The sequence below is a fragment of the Leopardus geoffroyi genome, chromosome C3 (assembly GCF_018350155.1).
Source record: "Leopardus geoffroyi isolate Oge1 chromosome C3, O.geoffroyi_Oge1_pat1.0, whole genome shotgun sequence".
Lineage (NCBI taxonomy): Eukaryota > Metazoa > Chordata > Mammalia > Carnivora > Felidae > Leopardus > Leopardus geoffroyi.
This window is the reverse complement of record NC_059338.1, coordinates 35,658,759-35,666,895: the sequence shown is the minus strand read 5'-3', so window position 1 is coordinate 35,666,895 and position 8,137 is coordinate 35,658,759. Positions and strand designations below refer to the sequence as shown.

The 8,137-nt window shown below is 53.6% G+C and overlaps 1 long non-coding RNA gene across 1 annotated transcript; it reads left to right on the top strand.

The window, feature by feature from the left end:
• The first annotated feature begins 1,070 nt into the window (after window positions 1-1,070).
• On the top strand, window positions 1,071-3,692 carry LOC123584812. The gene is made up of 3 exons (XR_006705688.1): window positions 1,071-1,330; window positions 1,804-1,901; window positions 2,084-3,692. It is a non-coding gene; the product is annotated as an uncharacterized LOC123584812 (long non-coding RNA).
• The last annotated feature ends 4,445 nt before the right edge of the window (window positions 3,693-8,137 follow it).

Here is an 8,137-nt window from a genome sequence, read left to right as displayed (position 1 = left end):
AGTCTGTATGTGGGCTCCCAGCCCTCCTGCTTGGAGGAGAGGAACGTGGGAGAAGGCGCAGGTTGGGAGGGCAAGCAGCCGCCTCGTGCGTTTCGCTTCTCTCCCAATCCTCCCTCTGGCAAAACCCTTCCAGCCGCAGAGTGCAAAGAGGGCCCCGGGATTTGCAGGCAACGGAGAGCTCCCAATTCGGGTGCCCTCCCTTCACTGCAGAGATGACTTTGGAAAAGTTACTTACCTTTTCTGAGCCTCAGCTTCCTCATCTGTCCACAGAGACTAATCACAGCCCTCTTACTGGCTATACGGGCGTGACGTTGGCAACATATACTTAAGAGTCTAATAGAGTGAGCGTGAGGTTGATCTTCAAATGCACTAGCTGTGATGACTGCTATTGCTATGACTGTGCCACGACTATGTCCTTTCATATCCAGAGCTTCCCCCTCGTTGGGGATGCTATGCCTCGCCCAGGTTTGCATGCAGTAAGAGCCTGCATTTCATTACACATAAGAGCAATGAAAACATCTCGAGAGGTGCCGATCGCGGCTCCGGGCGTCGCCTGCTCCACGAGCCACAGACGTAACTGCTGTCAGGCTGGCAGGAAGGTGACCCAAGGCTTCGGGCCCTAGAAGGACTCGATGCCTCCTCAGTCTGCCTGGCGGATGCCTGAACTCCCACCATTACGGACTCCTTTCTTTGATGTATCAGCCACGAGCTCGGTCAGAAAATTCCCCAGAGGGGGGATGTGGTTACGCAGCATTTGCCCCTGCATGTGACTCGGGATGAGGCTAAGACAATGCCATTTTTGTATGCACTTTAACCCTCTAGGATTGTGACAAACATCCAAATACCAACAGTATAAATGGAGGTTCAGCCTTTTGTTAGGAATATCCTTAGGTCACTTTGACACTTGATAACGGGGTCCCAGGGTGGCGTCACTTCCTTTCACATGCAGCTCCTTGTTTTGCACCACTGGCTGGCCCACGCACGCGCCCTGAAATGGCCCTGACCGTGAGCTGCTCTTCAGAGCGATAGCATTTTCTGCCGAGCATGTACTTCCTCCCGTGCATGCTGACGTGGCAATGCCAGAAAATGCCCTGCCTGTGTCGCTAGGAGGGTCAGAGATGCCTGTCCCTTCCTCACCCTTCCCTATGTCTTCCCTGCCAGAAACTGCAGAGGAGCTGGATGAAGCCAGAGTAGATATAAGAGAATCGTTCGAAACGGTCTACCGAATGCAGATGCCCTGAACCCGGCACTTAGAGGACCGAGGGACTTGGAAAAGTCACCAGGAGCTGACCGCAGGAATTAGCGAGGGAGAGAGGTCAACAACACACCGGTATTTGTTGAGCGCCTGCTGCGTACCCAGAGCGGTGCTGGTTACGAGGTGGGGGTGCAAGTGTGGTTGTCCTGGGATGTGTCGCGAGAGTGCAGCGGAGGAGGGTTTTAAAAGACGATTGAAGAAGAGACTGGAATCATTCCCGACTTCAGGGAAGCTTCACAGTAGCAGGGGGAACACGATTTGACCGGCAGGTGAAAGAGCGAGAGAACACGAGTAAACCGAGGCAATGGACGCCATGGCAGGCCACTGGGAACCTGCCCCGATACGGGCGTCGCCAGAGGGCTTCTTACGAGAAGTGGACCGGCCTGTGGCAGCATGGACCCTCATTAAGGGCCTTTGCAGGTCACTGAAAGCGTAAATAGAATTAGGATGGATAAAGATGGGGGCGGGAGGAAAGGGGCAAGTGTGAAGGACACGAGGATGGGAGGGGTCACTCTGCCCAAGCTCAGAAACATCCTGGCCTCCGACAGATGCAATGAGGTGTCCGAAGCCCTGGATTAGAGGGATTCGCTCCAGAGCCGTGAGGCTCGAGGCGGCTGAGTTCAGAGGTGCCTGGATTCCAAGTGGGGTAAGTGAGACCTGACATATTACATACAGGGTAAAAAAAAAAATGTGCCTCATTGTTCAATAACGGTCTATTACATATGTACTCGGGGTAGAGCACAGCCCTGACCGTGAGGATAAAGGGGATTCAGAATGTCAGCGAACTGGGAGAGCGTACATCGGGTGGGGTGGGTCTTATCTACACAGGAGGCTGGGGAACCCTGCAGGATGCTTCTGAGGCAGAAGACTGGACCCATCTGGTGACAACAAGTTAAAGAGGAAGAAGAGAGATGGAGTGATGTCCGTTTCCCCAAAGGATGAATCAACAGGTGTCAGCGGCACACTGGTGGACTGATTCGCCACAACCATCATTCCCCTGGGCTGAGACGCAACAACAACAACAACAATCCCTAGCTGAAAGGTAGAGGTTCCAAGCCACTGAACCTGTTATTTTATGCTGTGGCTGCTCCCTGTACAACAGGGTCTGGTGCCACCCTGGGAAGCTGAGAGAGGCACTTGGTAGTCCCCACTGGAACCCGAGAAGCAATTCAGAGGCTTAGCGCCCCCGCCCCGGTGGCAATGTGCTGCGGAAGCCCTGCCCATGCATGCCTGGGAGAACAAACAGGGAAAGAATCCAAGATCAAGTTGTCCTTCATCCATTCAACCAGTGCTTACGAAGGATCAGCTCTGGGCAAAGCACGGGCAAGCGTATGGACATAAACTCTAAGCATCTAGGTCTCTAGACGCTGGAAGACTTTGGGAGACGTTTCCCCTCATCTGCAAACGCCTTGTGCCTCGGCCATATTTGCATCCCGAATAGCATAAGAGGATTTGGTCTGGGCTTCACGAATGGACGTGCGCGCGAAGGAAGGAGTACTTGAAGGGCCACCGAGGGAGGCTGGAGGACTCAGAGACACCTCCTGGAGAAGCTGAGGTGGGGCAGATGAGGCCTGAGATGGACAGGGTGGAGCAGAACCACGCAGTGGAGGGTTGAAGATGAACAGCCTACAGCCTCGGTCTGTCGGGGGCTGGGGGGAAGGCGGGGGAGCTGCTGCTGATTCCCTCTCTATGACTCATAGACTCGGCCAATGTGGTCGTCTTACGTGATCTTCTTGACAAGCCCCGGCCCTCTGAATGGTGACAGAGAGATTACTGTTAGCTCTACCGTGGTTTAAACAGGCTTCATTTTGTTGAACATTCCCTGAAGGCAATGCTCCGAATCTGGGGACAATTACTCAGTCTCCCCATCGCCTCCTGCTCTTTTCGAAGACGGTGAGGGGTGTGTGGCGTGCAGAGGGAGGGGTTCACTCGGCTTTGGGGAAGAAGCATTTATATCGTCCTTGAGCCCTCCCGTGTGGCCTCAATTCCGACACTCTCCACTTGGAGACAGCTCGGATTCCACAGGGTGAGGGCTCAGCCCTACAAGACCACCCGTCGCCCCTCACCCTCAGGCACCTCCAGGTTGTCCCCTGTTCTCCTGACCAACTGACTGCAGATTGGCGGTTCCCGTGACCTTCTCAGGGTCTGTTAACTGGCTCCTAGAACGCAGAGAAACATTTGAGTCATAGATCACCAGTGTATCACAAAAGGACACAACTCAGGAACGTCCAGATGGAAGGGAAGAGACGCACAATGTGTGGTGTGTGGGAAGGGCGGGGAACCTCCATGCCCCCTCCAGGTGCGCTCCCCCCCACCCCGTATCTCCACGTGATCTCCAGCCTGGAAACTCTCCAAACTCCGTCCTTTTGGGGTTTTGTGGAGGCTTCATTACATACCCAGAATGGATTAAATCATTGCGTGTCGCTGACTGATTCGACCTCCAGCCTCTCTCCCCCTCTCTCCCCTCCTTGGAAGTCTGGTGGTGTGTAAGGTGGGCGGGGGGGGGGGGAAGGAGGGTGGGACTGAACATTCCAACCCTCCAATCACATGGGCCACCAGCCCCCTTCCTTAGGTGACCCAGAGGCTTTCCCAAAGTCACTTCATGAATGTAATAAAAGACATCTTTATCACTCTTATCACAGGAAATCCCAATGGTTTGAGGAGCTGGGAACCTGAAACCAGGAGGCAGACCAAATACATATCTCGTATTATAAATCACAATATTACGCCCCCTCTCTCCTCTTGTCACAGTGAGCTCCTGGCCGGCTTACTGGATTTCAACTCAGCTGCCGTCCCTCCCACACTGGTGCCGCTGTGGATGGGGTGCTTCTGGGTCCCACCTACGTCACTGGAAGTCAAGGAGGCCCAAGAAAGCTAAGCTGCAAGGGAGAGAGAGAGAGCGTGCACAGGGGAGAGGCAGAGAGAGAAGGTTCCCAAGCAGGCTCTGCACTGTCAGTGTGGAGCCTGAGGAAGGGGGGGGGGGGGGTGGGGCTCGAACTCAGGAACTAAGAGTCAGATGCTTACGCGACTGAGCCACGCAGGTGTCCCAGCAAGGGAGCGCTTGTGCCTGCCCACACTGCATTACCAGGTCTCTGCTGCTGTGGCTGTGACCGCAGGGCAGCCTGGGAGTGCACCTTCCAGAGCAAAGCCCCTACAGGTAAGTGAGCAAAACAATGAGGGCAATTTCATACAATGCTTCCCAGCCGAGGCTTCCCTCTCCTACCTCTCTACCTCTCGCTGCCTTCTTTTGGTCACCATTTCCTGTACCTGCTGCAAAATAACCCTGGTCCCCCTGAGCAGAGTCTCATGGCTTGGCTGCCTTGGAACAAGGGGACCGTGAGGTGAGTCTCCTGGGGTGCATTCATGCTGGACTAAAAAGGACCTTAAGAAATTTTAAAAAATCACATCCCAAGTCAAAAGCCCCATTCGTCTGGATGCAAATTCCTGCTTCTGACTCTTTCTCTCTCTTTCTTTGCCTTCTTTATATTAAAAACAAATCCTCATCTTCCCCCGGAGCAGACAGATTCCTTAGACCCCTGGAAAAGTTTAAAAAAAAAAAAAAAAAAAGAAGAGCTCATTGAGACTCATTATAGGTGTTTCACAAATTTCCATCTTTAAAGGAGCCCCGCACCTTTCTGCAGGTGAAACCCAGACACGGCAAAGTTAAGACACCAGCTCAGGGCTCTGAGTCCCTAGGAACAGAACCAGAATCCAGGGCTGGGTCTTTACATCCAGGTGTCCAGCCCCCACATCCTAGGACATCTCCAGCAGGGACTGCCACCCCGGGGCCCAGGGAAACGAGAGGGGGAGGGGGGAGCAGGGCTGGACCCCAGGCAGAGAAACAGGATGGATTCAGGGAGAGAGAAGGGGCATTGGTGGAAGGTTTCTAGGCAAGAGGAATGCGGGGTAGAAGCAACGTTTAAGGTGGTTCGCCGGGGCGGGGGCTGCGGGAGGCTGCTTTCCATTACCCCTGGGGGAGACAGCTTTCCTCCCAGTGGGAGCGTTATAAGCGCTCTCCCCTCCTGGGTCCCCTCCGCCAGATACCCTGCAAAGAGCCACACTGGCAAACCTGCAGGCTTCTCCAAGCCTGGGTCTCAGCCTCACTGGGGGCGCGTGCTGAGACCCTCCTGTCGTCGCGGGATCCCTCCCGTTCCTGCACCCTGGCTGCTCTTCTGCTCCCCCCCGCCCGCGATGACCCATCCACCGGGTTCCTCGCTCGCACTAGACGCTGCGGAGGAGACAAGCACTATATAAATGCTAAACAGACGGGCCTCGCCTGTCCCCGGATAAATAGACCGCCAGCTCCCGCTGTCAATCCTACACCTTTCCTGAACACAGACAGATCTCCCGAGAAGGGGGGAAATGTTGGTGTGGCTTCTCCATTTAATTCTGCGTTTTACCCTCAGTCTTGACACCAGAATGTTGTGCTTTTCGTTTTGTTTCTCTCTCTCTCTCTCTCTTTTTTTTTTTTTTGGTATTGATTTCTTTTTGTCTTTCTTTCTTCTTCTTTTTTTTTTTTTCTTCCCAGAAAGATTTTATGGTTTCTTATGTTAATTTCCTGGACTCATATGCAGAAAATGGGATGCTTTTCTTCTGATTGCTCTTCCAAAATAATAATGATAACTATCATATGTATAGGACTTTCACGTGCATGATCTCATACAAATTCATTAGACAGGAGTCAGAGGAAAAGGATTCCGGTCTTGATTCCATCTCCCACCCCCTGTGTGACCTTGGGCACATGACTTGACCTCTCTGAGTCCTGCTTGGTTTATTTGTACAACGGGCACAGGGACAGACCTGTTCTTCCTAGCACAAGGGCTTATGCGAGGAATAAATAGGATAATTTATATGAAAACTTGAGGTAGGTATTGATTTTTAGATGAGAAATTTGAGGCACAGAGAACCTAAGTGGTTTGCTCTGAGGGCTGTAGCTTATAAGCAGCAAAGGCCGTACATAAACCCGGCTCTTCTGACAACGAGTGATCTATCCACAAACCACAACTCTGAGTGATGGCTGGCACTTGGGCAGATGGACGTAAAAGCCAATATTACAAAACACTCCAATCGTTAGCATTTATGAACACTGACTACGGGCCAGCCACTCTTCCAAGAGCTTTGCTGTATTAACTCATTCAGTCCTTATAATAACGCTGTAAGTCTATTATTGGTGTGTTTATTTTATAGAAATTAATTTCTCGAAGGTCACAAAGCTGAATCTGAGCACCGGCTGGAAGGCCTGTCCTTAACCACTAGCCTATCCTGCCTCCGAGCCCACGCATTTACCAACTGGACCTTTACAAGAAGAGGGAGGAGGAGGAGGGACCAGGTTTCAGGAGCTTGGGGCCACTGACCTCTGTAAACACACTGCCAGGTTTATCTTGGTGGCTTAATGACCAGGCCAGTGGTTCTCAACCTTGAGCATTGCATCAGAACCTCCTGGAGGGCTCCTTCTCTCTCCCGATTTTCGCTTTCTTGTGCAGGGCTGGGACTTGAGAATTTGCATTCCTAACAAGTTCCTAGGTGGTGTGGACGGTGCCAATTTGGGTACCACGTTTGGAGCAACCCAGCCCTAGAAAGTAGAAGATGAGACACCACAGGACAGCCGGATCCCGGGTCCAGCCGGATAAGGACTCGCCTTTCTCTTAGTAAAGAAGACTTGGTCTGGACCCATTCAGCGGGTCTCTAGGAAAATGTTCCCGGGGGTAGAGGGGTAGGGGCTGTCCTCCCTGGGGGTCGGAGCTCCTCCACCAGCTCCTGCCAGGGCTGGCTGAGGGCTGAGGGCTGAGGGCCCAGGGCAATGTGTTCTGCATTATGGATGAGCGCGCTCAAAAGCCCCCGCTGCAGATTAAGTAAACAAACAGCCTCTGCAGCCACAGGAAAGGCTGTGACCAAGCCCCCTAACCCTCCCAGACAGAACCTTTCCTTCAGCTGTTGTTGTTTTGTTCTGCTGCTGCCTTCTCATCGCTTTGTACTGACAATAGCCGTAAATAACCGCAGTGCTGTAGAGAAATCATTTTAACAGCAGAGAGTCAAATAAATACATTAGACCTGACAGCTTAACTACGCGGAGTCCATTCGTATGTGGTGGCCAGCTGCTTCCCGAGACGTGCGCTGAACGGAGCGGCCGCGAGAGGGCGCGCCGAGCTCGCGTTGAGCAAGGCCAGCCGCGGCGTCCCCCGACCAAGCCCTGCCCCGGCCGGGTGCCCGCGACTCGCCCCTCGGCTCTCTCTCGGGTCTCCGCTAAAATAAAGCTCTCAGATTCCAATTAGCGCGGAAAAATCATGCAGACTCCCCCCCCCGCACCCCTCACCCTTCCGCAGGGGGAGGATTTTGTTTTCTGCTCATGTCAGACTTTAGGGTTAGGGTTGAGGCGTAGGGTGCCGAGATCGGTGGCTCCGGAACTGTGTTGCCCCCAGGGCTGGCAGAGTCACCAGGTCACCCAGTGAGGGGCATCACATCGTCAAGCGTGCGTGCCACCCACACGCACCCTAGTCCCATCCGGATGCTTGGGATTTTCTTTTCTCGGCCCTGGCTTTCAGTGGACTTGGCCCCTCGTGGCCCTTCTAAGGCCGCTCCCCTGATTCCCAGGAGGAATGATGTGCCGCTTTCCCTTCCCACTTTCAGGAAGTGCTGAGGGTCAGTGGAGGGCAATGCAGATTCAGGGTACCATCCTCCTCTGGGCAAAGACATCCATGGAGTCTGCTGGATCCTGCTTCTCCAGCAGCCCTCTCTCTGCTTCCCCGTCTGCAGGGTCGCCCAGGCCTGGAGCTAAAAAGAGCTTCCCGAAATAACCGTGAGTGGAGAGGAGCGCTCCGTTCAAGCTGACCACCTTTCGTCCAAACCCTCAACTAGCGTGGAGATGGGCAGGGAGGGCGTGTG